The sequence below is a fragment of the Ambystoma mexicanum genome, chromosome 3p (assembly GCF_040938575.1).
Source record: "Ambystoma mexicanum isolate Mex_15411 chromosome 3p, UKY_AmexF1_1, whole genome shotgun sequence".
Classification (NCBI taxonomy): domain Eukaryota; kingdom Metazoa; phylum Chordata; class Amphibia; order Caudata; family Ambystomatidae; genus Ambystoma; species Ambystoma mexicanum.
This window is the reverse complement of record NC_090925.1, coordinates 130,228,436-130,241,713: the sequence shown is the minus strand read 5'-3', so window position 1 is coordinate 130,241,713 and position 13,278 is coordinate 130,228,436. Positions and strand designations below refer to the sequence as shown.

General features: G+C 46.4%; 1 protein-coding gene across 2 annotated transcripts in view; it reads right to left on the bottom strand.

The window, feature by feature from the left end:
* Window positions 1-13,278, bottom strand: part of LOC138580158 (proteoglycan 4-like) — a 1,214,734-nt gene that overhangs the window by 35,873 nt on the left and 1,165,583 nt on the right. The window lies entirely within an intron of this gene.

Here is a 13,278-nt window from a genome sequence, read left to right as displayed (position 1 = left end):
AACGCAATATTGTTGGAGACTACGAAATTCAGATTTGAGAGAATACACCTTTTATTCTGGCTCTCACGATACACATTCACATATTTCCTGGATTGCCCTGTTATATGCTAGTCCGACGACCAATGTCAAAACTAATGGCCAGCTGTCCGATCCTTTTGAGTTACAGAGGGGTACAAGGCAGGGGTGCCCTCTGTCTCCTCTATTATTTCTCTTGGCCATTGAACCGTTGGCGATCGCTTTAAGGTGTAATGCGGAAATACGAGGTCTAAACTTTCATGGAGTTGAACAAAAAATATGGTTTTATGCGGACGATTTGCTACTATTGTTGCGTGATTTGGCAGTGTCACTACCTGCCTTGTTATGTGTATTGGATAGGTTTCATGGTGTAGCAGGTTACAAGGTTAATTGGTCTAAATCTGAGGTATTACTGATTACCGGATACTGTGATAAGCATTTGATAACTGAACAGGGTTTCCAGTGGTGTGACAAAAGATTGAAATATCTGGGTGTTTGGCTGACACCAGTGGTTGATGATATGGCAGGGGAAAATATGAATGATGTGTGTAGAGATCTAAAAATGAACATTCAAATGTGGTCTTTACTACGTTTATCACTCTGGGGCAAAGTGAACGCTCTAAAAATGAATGCAGTTCCAAAAGCTAATTAGATTCTAGGTAAGCTTCCGTTGAAGATAAGTCGATTTTATTTACAAGAGACAAGGGAAATTGTCCTTGCATGCAAAGATTTGGGACAACTTTCTGAATTTGTACTAGTTCTTTATCTATAAATATGTACATTTTAATCTGCATGTTGTTACATTATTTGTGGTTATTTGTTCATTTGCTTTTATTGACTGTTTACTGTTCTTGTGCAAATTGTACAAATAAATAATAAAAAAAAAATATAAACGCAATATTAATGTGGGTTTAACAGCTATGATGTAAGAATCAGAAAATACTGTAGGTGTTTTTTTATTTGATATTGAACATGGTGGTACAAATCTCCACTGAAAGTCCAAAGTAAGAGAACATGATTTACTTCTAACTCTATTTGTCTCACTTTGGCAATTTTCATAGAATCACAATCTTTGACTATTCCAAGTCATCAGACTGACAATTTGAGTATCTGAATAATGGAGATTTACATGCAACCATAACAGATAAGGTTTGCAGTGGTGCAAGGGCAATTAGCACTAAGGAAGAAATTGCACTACGGAAAAAAACATTTGTCAATGCATTTTTCAATCGGGCAATGTTTGCCCTATTCCTAGTCCTTTGCCCTGGTGAAAAAAATGTATTGTAACGATATGTTTATGCACTAGCACAACTTTTTACCCCAGTGCTAATTGATCTTGCACCAGTGCAAAGTTTCTGTAATACCACTGACAGTAATTTATATCCACCTTATTCGTCTAAGGGAAGTATACCAATGGTGTCTAAAAAGGACTCAAAGCCCACTCATCTTTTTCAGAAAAGTGCCATCGCAGACCTACTTCAGCTTTGAGAAGGAGCCCTTTCGTCAGGCAGAGGTAACTTCACATGAACCTGCTGAAGATACAACATACCTCCTGGGGTCAGCTGTTGCTCCAGCTTTTGTTTAACAAGCGTGATGATTTTGGGTGCTTGCAGACATACAGTGACAGCTGTTTCTCCAGCCCTGAAACTGCTCAAATTGTGGTTTTCTCAACAGGCTGCATGATAGGTATAGGACTTGCTACCGGTGTGAGACAAGTCACCAGACTGCAGTTGTGTTGTGCAGAGATAATAGGTCAGTGTGCAGTTTGCAGTTAAAGCGGTGAAAAACAACATCAAGGGAGCATGCCAGGGTTTGAGACAGCGTGCTTCTTCAAGGAACGCTAAGTTCTCATGACCCATGAAAACTTCCAATGAGTCTGTTGCTCCTTTCATATGATTGTGCCATTCAATAAACCCAATCCTGATGGATAAGAGCGCTCAATACTAAACGGCGTCATCACACTCACCTGGGATTAACTTCCTCAAGTGATAGGCCACGAAGCGTAGCAACTCATTGTGATGATGCCCTCTCTCTTGCCATGGTGATCGGTGTGGGAGTGACCCTGGGCGCCTGGCCCAATCACTTTCTACATGATAAGGGGTCGAGGGGCTGTATGGGAAGGATCTCAGCATCTCTCCAACAGCACAGGGAGGCCAATGCGGGGGATTGCGACATTGTGGTTAATGCCTGCAGTGACCCAAGAAAAGGGCTTTTCCAACTCTGAACACTTGATTCCAGAGGCCATTTAATGCTAGGCATGCACTGTCAGACCTCTGCTGAAAGTATATCAAAGGTAAACCACATGAATCTGGCAGTTACAGATTATGCCTGCAAAAAAAAGCCGAAGGCAGATCACTGAGAGGCAGCTTAGTGGTGAGATGGAGAGCAAGACAGAAAAGGCAGTGGGACCGAAAGGCAATGGTTCCCGTAGCAGAGCCCAGGAGCTACACTGCACCACACTTGCACTGTCCGAACAGATCCAAGATGGCAAACCAGCCTTTTTAAGGATCGTTGCACAACGTGGGAGAAACATTGATCTCAGTCACCCACATCTGCTCATAAACATCCATTAGCCACACATCAATCCCAAAGAGGCAACAAATATGCATGTTAGCTTCAGACCTATAGGGGAAACCTGGCCAAGAGGTAGTGAGTATATAAATAGGCTAATGTGGGCAGTTGGAGTTGCGGAGCAGCAAGCAATGCCGAGGTACAGAGAGAGTGCAACGTTCAGGCGCAGCTGGAGGTGCAGGGGGAGTTGCAGCTGGAGGTGTAGGGGGAGATGATTAAAGATGCTTAAAGATCTGGACTTTCATGACAAGGGAGAAGTACGCAGAGAAGTGCAAGTGCTAGAGGAGGTGACGTTGACGGTGCATAGTGTGTGGAAAAGGCAGAAAAATGTAGATGTGTGATAAGAACTTAATGAACAAAAAGGAAGTCTGAGAAGGACGGTTGGTAGTTAACATTGGTGACAGGGAGAAGCAAAAGGGGGAAGAGAAGAGATTGGAGGGGATGAAGATAAATTAAGAGGGGAATGATGAGAGAGCAGAGAAGGTTGGGAGGGGTGAAGGACGAGGATCAAGAATGTGAAGTAAGTCAGGATACATAGAGCTGTACCTTTTGTAGTAAAGCAGATGGGGTAAATTACTTGCAGGCATAGGGAATGAGACAGTAGGTAAGGGATACAATGCCTCCCTATCAGTGTGGCAGAATGTCAAATAGGATAGCCAACAGGCAGCACAAGGCACAGAGCCCAGATACACAGGCAGGCCCTAACGCATGAGTGATCGGCAAATCAAACACAAAGGGGAATGTCTCCCTTCCCCTGCCCTCAGGAGACTGACTCCCTTCTCCTGGTATATCTTTCTCAGAGTTTCTCGGTTTTATCAAACTAGCAGAAATGACTCCCTTCCCTTAGTCTCTCTTGTCCTTGATTTTGGCAATTCACAATTCCAGGGGGAATGACTCCCTTCCCCTGGACGTTCTTATGCCTATTTCACAGTTCACAACACCCGGGGGAATGCCTCCATTCCCCTGGTGTCACGACCCGGCCAGGTTGGAAATTGCCTTGGCGATTATCCGAGCGCTATTCGGCACGTAAAAGTCCCTGAGACTACAACTCCCACAACGCTTGCTATCATAGCCGCGTGAAGTACGCGTGACGTTGCGATGATTTCATTTGTTGGGAACGACATTTAACTCCCATCTATCCGGAGATCGAGTGCTCCTAAACTGTTGTTAGTTGCGAGCTCCCGGACTCCCGTTTTTTGAATCCTTGAATAACCAGCGCCTGAATCAAGTTATTGCCTTCGCCTTGTCCGTGCCTGCCTCCCGACGCCAGCCTCCCTCGATTGTTCCCCTTGGATATTCTGAACCCGGCTTACCCATTCTCGACCTCCTAATTCTAACTCCTTAAAGTTTGGTGACCCGATACCCCGAACATTTCCATAAGGGAATTAGCGTGAAGTGAACGCTCACTTCCCATTTCATTTTCCTTTTACTTCTGTTGCTTTGAACTATATTTTGGAACGCTCTGCTGTTTACCTTTTGGATTGCCTTGAACCTTTATTTGGGACGCTTTGCTGTTTAACTTTCGGATTGCTTTGAACCTTTATTTGGGACGCTCTGCTGTTTACCTTTTGGATTGCTTCTAATCTTTATTTGGAACGCTCTGCTGTTTATACTTGGATTGCCTTGAACCTACTTGGGACGCTCTGCTGCCTTCACCGTGGTGATCCTAAAATACTGGCAAACTTCCACTTCACCCTCCTTGTTTACTACAATTCGATACTAGTAGGTTACTGGTATATTGTTTCTACGGAACAGGTAAGAGTGGGGATTGTGGGCGGTGTTGGCTGTTTGTTATCCAACACTACTTGGCTGCATTTTCTGAACAACTGTTTTTTTTGTTTTGTTCTTTGTCCCTCTAGCTCTGACGATTCTGCTCCGGCCTTTTCGCTCAAGCCCCCAGCCTGTCAGGTTTATTTATCCCTGAAGGCTGAGCTCTTGGGAGGGAAGTCTTGGGCGCATCTCCATAAAAGCCCAGGATTACTTGAGCGAAAGGAATAACTGCACACAACCAGAAAACAACCTCTGGGTTGTGACAGATTTAGGAGCCTAACATAACGCCTATTGGTTATGGAAGCGGCATCTGACCCGATGGCAGCTCTCATGCAGGCTTTTTCTGCCTTGCGTACCGATATGGCATCTGCCCATGCAACCTTACATCAACGCATGGATGTATTACAGAGCTTTGTGCAGCCATTACCCCATGATGAGGAATTCGGTGATGGCGCTGCAGCGGCACCTCCTCCTGTATTCGCCCCAACTCCAGCTCCGGTGGTTCTTCCTGGGCCCTTTCCTTTGGCCCCACCCGAACGCTTTTTGGGGGATCCCAAGGCGTATCGGACTTTTGTGAATCAATGTCGCCTTCACTTTCTTTGTCGTCCTTTGGCGTTTCCAGACGCTACAACTAAGGCGGCCTTCGTTCTCTCCCATTTAGGCGGCACTGCCGCAGCATGGGCTAATCCTTTGTTGGAAGCTAATGATCCGGCTCTTTATGACTTTGATCGGCTAATTCAATCGATGAACAGCGTTTTTGACATGCGATACAAAGCACAAACCTCGGATTTAGAATTTTTAGCTATCAATCAAGGCAAGACGGATCTGTTGACCTACCTGGTCCGTTTCAATCAGTTGGCGGCTGAAACCACTTGGCCAGAACAGAAGAAAGCGGCTGTTTTCTACAAAGGTTTGTCGGAGGACCTAAAAGATGCCTTGTCAGTGGTGCCCGCCCTTCCACCTGGTTTTCCTGAGTTACTCGACCTGGTTCTCCAAGTTGATGCTCGGATTCGGCAAAGACGGGGCGAACGTCGGTACCCTGATATTCGTACCTCTTCCCGATCAGATGGCACTACTATGGTTCCTCAAGGCGAGGTTGAACCCATGCAAATTGGGGCCATCAGGGGTCCATTGTCTAAGGCTGAACGAGAGAAACGGGCACTGAATAACCTATGTTTCTATTGTGGCCAGTCAGGACATTATATACGTTTATGTCCTAAAAGACCAACTAAACCGGCGGGAAACGCCAGGACTCGTCCATAAACCGGGCCTTTAGGATGAGTCAAATGAATCCGGGCTCGGATGAATGTTTTCCGTCTCCACATGTGTATCTTACTATGTGCTTCAAGGCCCCTGGCGTCAAATCTTTTTCCAACCCGGTAATGATAGACTCAGGGGCTAGCGGGAATTATATGGATTCCAGCTTGGCCAAACATTATGGGCTACCTATAACTTCCAAAATACGACCTGAGGACATACATGCTGTAGACGGTTCCCGTTTGGTATCCGGACAAGTCACGGAACAAACCACTGCACTACAAATGTCCACCTTACAGGGTCATTCGGAATACATCACCTTTGACCTCATTACGGCCCCCCAGTTCGGTATGATTCTGGGTCTATCTTGGTTGCAAACCCATAATCCTGTAATCAATTGGGTTAAACAAACCGTGCTGTTCTCTTCCTCTTTTTGCAGTCAGAAATGCCTAGGGACTCAAGAGGCAGCAGTCTTCTCCCCTTGCCTGGCCCTGGTGACGAGTGTACCTTCCATCAGTGCTTTATCCTCTATCCCAGTCCCTGTATTTCCAGTGGAATACCGAGAGTACTCGGATGTGTTCGACAAAGGCTTATCAGAAAAACTGCCTCCACACCGAGACTATGACTGCCCCATTGACCTTATACCTGGGGCGGTCATCCCACATGGTCGTATCTACTCCCTTACTCGAAAGGAAGAAGAACACTTGCGGGACTATGTTGACAATGCATTACGCTTGGGACACATACGTCCATCCCGTTCACCAGCGACCTCCCCGATATTCTTCGTACCAAAAAAAGAAGGGGATTTACGTCCATGTGTCGATTATCGTGCCCTCAATAACGTCACAATCAAGAACCAATATCCTCTACCGCTCATTACGGAGCTCCTTGATAAAATGACCTCCTCTACCATCTTCACCAAGTTGGACTTACGGGGAGCATACAACTTGGTGAGGATGCGTGAGGGGGATGAATGGAAAACCGCATTCAAAACTAAATTCGGGCTTTACGAATACTGTGTAATGCCCTTCGGGCTTTGCAACGCCCCAGCGACGTTCCAACACTTTGTCAACGACATTTTCAGGGACTTGTTGGACTGTTACGTCGTAATATATTTGGACGACATCCTGATATATTCAGAAACCTTGTCCCAACACATACACCATGTACGCTCTGTTCTCCTCCGTCTGAGAGAACACTCCCTCTTTGCAAAACTGGAGAAGTGTGTGTTTCATGCATCGTCTGTGGAGTTTTTGGGTTTTCAAATATCGCAAAAGGGAGTGCTTATGTGCACCTCCAAGGTCCGGGCAGTACTGGATTGGCCTGTCCCGACTTCAGTAAAACCCCTTCAATCATTCTTGGGCTTTTCCAACTTTTACAGACGTTTCATCGCCTCCTTTTCTGAAATAGTTGCGCCACTAACTCGGTTGACCAGCCCGAACGTCCCTTTCATTTGGGATGAACAGGCGCACTCTGCATTTCATAAATTGAAGGAAGCTTTTACCACAGCTCCCGTCCTGCAGCACCCTAATCCGACCCTTCCATTTATCGTGGAAGCCGATGCCTCTGCAATTGCTGTGGGGGCCATCCTGTCGGAAATTTGTCCAACCACCCACCGACTACATCCTGTGGCTTTCCATTCTCGGAAACTTACGCCAGCCGAACGTAATTATACGATCATGGAGAGAGAACTACTGGTGATTAAGGTAGCGTTTAATGAGTGGAGACATCATCTCTTAGGTGCTAAACATCCCATTACTGTATATACGGATCATCGGAATCTCCAGGCATTATCCCATATAAAATGCACCAATGCTAGGCAAATACGGTGGCATTTATTTTTTACCATGTTTAATTTTACAGTGACATATCGCCCCGGTCCATTACATGGAAAGGCAGACGCATTATCACGTATCGGTACAGATATGGAAACTACGAAACAGTCAACCCCAGTATTATCCTCAGGGACTGTGGTGTGTGTTTGTTCGGTTTCTCCGTCCATCTTAGATGGGTTAAGGACGTGGGCTAAGGATCATGCTCCTATTCTTAAGGAGTTGGACGCTGAACTCATCACCGGTCTTCCATATGTTAATGGTTTGCTATACTTGCCTGATAACGAATTCGGCGAAAAGCTCTTGAATGGTCCCATGATCTCCCGTTGGCAGCTCACCCTGGTCGGGCTAAAACTTATGATCTTCTCCACCGATGGTGCTGGTGGCCTGGTATGAAGAACGACACCGAACAATATGTCTCCAAGTGTGCAGTATGTACACAGTGCAAGAGGCAACCAGGCAAGCCCGTCGGTCTTCTAATGAGTATGCCGTTACCCCCGTATCCGTGGCATACGGTTACCCTTGATTTCGTGGTGGAGCTCCCTTGTATCGGGGGTATGTCCACCATTCTTGTGGTTGTAGATGTCTTCACCAAAATAGCACGATTTATACCATGCTCGGGTATACCTACTGCTTCTATGTTAGCGAGTCTGTTTTTTGACCATGTGGTACGATTTTTTGGGCTTCCTACGGTTCTAATTTCTGATCGGGGGTCTCAATTCACCTCACACTTCTGGCGCTCCCTTACTTCATCTTTGGGTATCGATGCCCGCTTGTCTTCGGCCTACCATCCTCAAAAGGATGGTCAGACTGAACGTACCAATGGCACTATGGAACAGTTTCTTCGCTGTCTGTGTCTGCAGCATCAGTCCAACTGGTTCTCGCTACTAGGTGCTGCAGAATTTGCCTATAACAATTCTATACATTCATCAATTGGTTGCTCTCCGTTTTATGCTTTATATGGTCTGCACCCAAGGACTCTGCCACCTATCTTGCCCTCCTTGAAGCAATTTCCCGCCGCTAATGCTGTAAAAGACTCCTTGCTTGCCATCCGTAAATCGGTGTTGTCCCATCTGCAAACGGCGCAACGTCGTACCAAAATGCAAGCTGACAAACGGCGCACACCCGCCCCTTCGTATTCTTGTGGGGAACGTGTATGGCTCTCTACAAAACATCTGGCCATTAAAGGGAAAAGGAAACTATTGCCATGTTACCTAGGTCCTTATAAGATTCTACGGTGTCTTAACCCTGTCACCGTTTGTCTAGAGATTCCATCTCATTGGCGGGTACACCCGGTATTCCATGTTTCCTTGCTTCGCCCTTTTGTACCTGGCACGAGGTTGCCTACTGCCCCCACCCCAGTTAACGTCCATGGTGAAGACGAGTACGAGGTGCGTGCAATCTTGGACACTCGCCTATGTCGTGGGATTCGGTCCTACCTGATCGATTGGAAAGGGTATGGTCCAGAGGACAGGTCCTGGGAACCGGGCTCTAATCTAAACGCGCCCCGTTTACTACTTGCTTTTTGGTCTCACCGCTTGCGTAGTCTCAGGAGAAAGCGTTCTTTGTGGAGGGGTACTGTCACGACCCGGCCAGGTTGGAAATTGCCTTGGCGATTATCCGAGCGCTATTCGGCACGTAAAAGTCCCTGAGACTACAACTCCCACAACGCTTGCTATCATAGCCGCGTGAAGTACGCGTGACGTTGCGATGATTTCATTTGTTGGGAACGACATTTAACTCCCATCTATCCGGAGATCGAGTGCTCCTAAACTGTTGTTAGTTGCGAGCTCCCGGACTCCCGTTTTTTGAATCCTTGAATAACCAGCGCCTGAATCAAATTATTGCCTTCGCCTTGTCCGTGCCTGCCTCCCGACGCCAGCCTCCCTCGATTGTTCCCCTTGGATATTCTGAACCCGGCTTACCCATTCTCGACCTCCTAATTCTAACTCCTTAAAGTTTGGTGACCCGATACCCCGAACATTTCCGTAAGGGAATTAGCGTGAAGTGAACGCTCACTTCCCATTTCATTTTCCTTTTACTTCTGTTGCTTTGAACTATATTTTGGGACGCTCTGCTGTTTACCTTTTGGATTGCCTTGAACCTTTATTTGGGACGCTTTGCTGTTTACCTTTCGGATTGCTTTGAACCTTTATTTGGGACGCTCTGCTGTTTATACTTGGATTGCCTTGAACCTTTATTTGGGACGCTTTGCTGTTTACCTTTTGGATTGCTTTGAATCTTTATTTGGAACGCTCTGCTGTTTATACTTGGATTGCCTTGAACCTACTTGGGACGCTCTGCTGCCTTCACCGTGGTGATCCTAAAATACTGGCAAACTTCCACTTCACCCTCCTTGTTTACTACAATTCGATACTAGTAGGTTACTGGTATATTGTTTCTACGGAGCAGGAAAGAGTGGGGATTGTGGGCGGTGTTGGCTGTTTGTTATCCAACACTACTTGGCTGCATTTTCTGAACAACTGTTTTTTTTGTTTTGTTCTTTGTCCCTCTAGCTCTGACGATTCTGCTCCGGCCTTTTCGCTCAAGCCCCCAGCCTGTCAGGTTTATTTATCCCTGAAGGCTGAGCTCTTGGGAGGGAAGTCTTGGGCGCATCTCTATAAAAGCCCAGGATTACTTGAGCGAAAGGAATAACTGCACAGAACCAGAAAACAACCTCTGGGTTGTGACACCTGGTCTCTCGTGTCCTTGATTTTGGCAGTTCACAATACCACATGGAATGTCTCCCTTCCTCTGGCCCTTCTCAGACTTAATTCACAGTTTACAACACCAAGGGGAATGTCTCCCTTCCCCAGGCCTTTCTTTTGCTTATTTTACAGTTCACACCACCAGGGGGAATGTCTCCCTTCCCCAGGCCTTTCTCAGGCTTAATTCACTGTTTGCAACACCAGGGGGAATGTCTCCCTTCCCCAGGCATTTCTCAGGCTTAATTCACTGTTTGCAACACCAGGGGGAATGTCTCCCTTCCCCTAGCCCTTCTCACATATACTCTGATCGATGTGAGTCCCCGACCCTCATTTCTTTAAAGATTTGTTTAGGCAGACCTGGTTCACTTACATGCCAGCTACTGCCACAAAGAAGATGGCTAGTGAGGCTCTCCCTCTCAAGTTGCAGGACCCTGAACCAGCTTTCTCCTCCGTATGTTCTTCCTGATAGACCTGGTTCACTCTCCTGCCAGGTACTATTATTATTATTATTTAATTATTGTAGAGCGCCACATGCCCATAGGCCTCAGGGCGCACAAACAACATAAAAAGGACAGGTACAAGAAAGACAAAGGTCAGAGTCAGTACCATATTGAGGCACCCTAGGGAGTAGAAGCTAGTATTCAGTCAGGATTGAGATTGAAGAGATGGTATTTGACCAGTTTTATGAAGAGGCAGAGAGTTCCTGCCCATCTTATTGTACCAGGTAAAGTGTTCCACAACAACAGAGCCTGGACATCAAACAAAGTGCCTCCAAACCGGACTAGCTTATATCTGGGTTGGTAGAGGGTAGGATGGGCAAGGGAACGTAACTGTTTTCCCGGAATGTGGGATTTTAAGCGATCCTTAAGATATTTAGGCCTTGCGTTGGTCTGGCATTTGAAGGATAGAGTGAATATTTTATGAGTAATCTGATGTTTAATAGGAAGTCAATGAAGCTTCCTTCTAGCATCAGGGACATGAGCCCGTCTGGACAGACCATAGATGGCACGAACTGCACCATTTTGTGCAACTTGCAATGAGTGCAGGTTGGTCAATGTTGTGCAAGCCAACAGGCTGTTGCAATAGTCCAACCTGGAGTTAACTAGCGCTGTGGCAAGTGTGAGAAACCAAAGGGTGTCTCACCACCTAAACTCTTGGGATCTGTCATCCAGGTAGCCAGGACACGACCATCGCTTTTGGATCCAGTTCCTAGGTGTGGACCAGTGCGGAGGATCACCTGGATGAGGAGTCGCTGGAGCCTCCTGAGGAGGGACGTGGTATCCCTGTTCTTGTTTCCCTGTTTCCCCTTCTTACTATCTAGGAACCTTACCCCTAACCCTCTTTTATACACAAACAATACTACATGGACCGAGTAACCTGGGGGAAGACAGATTCACATTCAGCCAGTCTGTTTGACATGTCCCAACATCAGAGTCAGGCAGGGTCAGGCCCTTGCCTACAATGGCTCACACCTGAATCCAATTACCCTTCCCCACTGGGATAAAAGGTGGAGCATGAGAGCATACAGAGAGTGAGGCAAAAGGCATGGAGGAGTGAGACTTCCATGGTGGCAGCTGTATCGCAAAGGAGTGGTGGCAGAATAGGATGTGGCCGTGAGAGGGGAGAAGCCCTTCACCCCATTCTATGGTGATCGATGAACTCTTGATGGTCGTTGAGCAGCACAAGCAAAACCTAGAGGGAAGATTGGGAAAAGTTCCACATTCTGTGCACAATATCCGGGGCCCTCCTGCACGTCTGATCGAGGCAGGGAGGAGCTGCAGCCGGAAGAGTATCATCCTTGGCTCGAGAAACAAAGCCGCCGATAAAGAAGCTTCATGTAACCGGTGAGTCGGAGGCAACTGTGCAATACCAGTGTGCCTTTGAAGCAAGGCTGCGAGCGGTGGCCAGACGGCAAGAAGGAGTTGTCAGTTGAAGGAAAAAATTCTCAAAGATAAGCTACTGCAGAGTGGTCCGGCACCTGGGGTGCCCAGTCGAAGGTCTCTGGCGGGGAAGGGTGTCTTTGAGTAAAAGTGAAAGTGGAAATAGGAACGAACGAAGATTGAAGTGGTCATGTGAAAGTCAGTGCAAAACCCCCTTTGCTCAATCGAAAGGCTTCAAACTTACAATTGCTTCCAAGTGAAAATAGGCATGCGCCCGAATGAGGGGAGCCTTTACCTGTGTGACATTAAGGAAACTGATGTGGACTTGAACCCGACTGAGGGGAGCCCACAACAAAGGAAAAGAGAAGGGTCTGAGCCCCACTGAGGGGAACCTACAGTGATCGTTGTGCGAAGAGAACGGGCTGAGCCCGACTGAGGGGGACCTACAGTGATCGTAGTGTGTGAAATTGAGCATATGAAATGTATAGCAGGATACTTCACAGTTTGAGACTCTTGTTTGATCCTGAAAAGAGACTCAGCTCAGAAAGACCCTGCCTTGCCTGAGAGACTGCTTCCATGTGCTAAGAAATACGAGTGTAGTCCCAGCTTGATTCCTGTTCCGCCTTGTCCCATGCTGAAACGTGGGGCAGGGGAAGCTATAGTTCAGCAGTCCTGAACTACCAAACTCCTTGGACCTTTTCATTTTGCTGCACACATTGTTTTGTTGTACATGTTATCATCCCACACCCTTTTGTTGCATAGACTAAGGCTTGGCAATAGTTTTTTTAGTGTAGGCCATCTTTATTTTTGACACGACTAGGACTGCGTTTTCTTTATGTTGATGAAGAAAGCTTGATCCCATCTTTAGAAATTAGGTTTAGAATTGGCGTTTTTCCAACCCATGCCAAGTTCAATGAACACCCTTGAACTAATTATTGTGTTTTGTCTTTCTTCTGATACCATGGCTTTCTTACACTATCAAGGAATAATTACTGACAAATAGCCACAGGAAGAGCGAATGTGGGAGACGTGAGTCTTCATGGTAAATTCTTCTTCAAGAACTACGCCTGGCATCTTCACATTCCTAGAGACATTGATGTTATTACCAGCAATACAGAAGGAAGGCTGGTAGGATACCTGTGGGTCTGGGCATTACACAAATGTTAAAATACAAAAAATAAAAAAATAAAAAATAAAATGGTAACTGGAAAAAGCTGGGTCTAGTTCTTTAAGATGTGGGCCAGA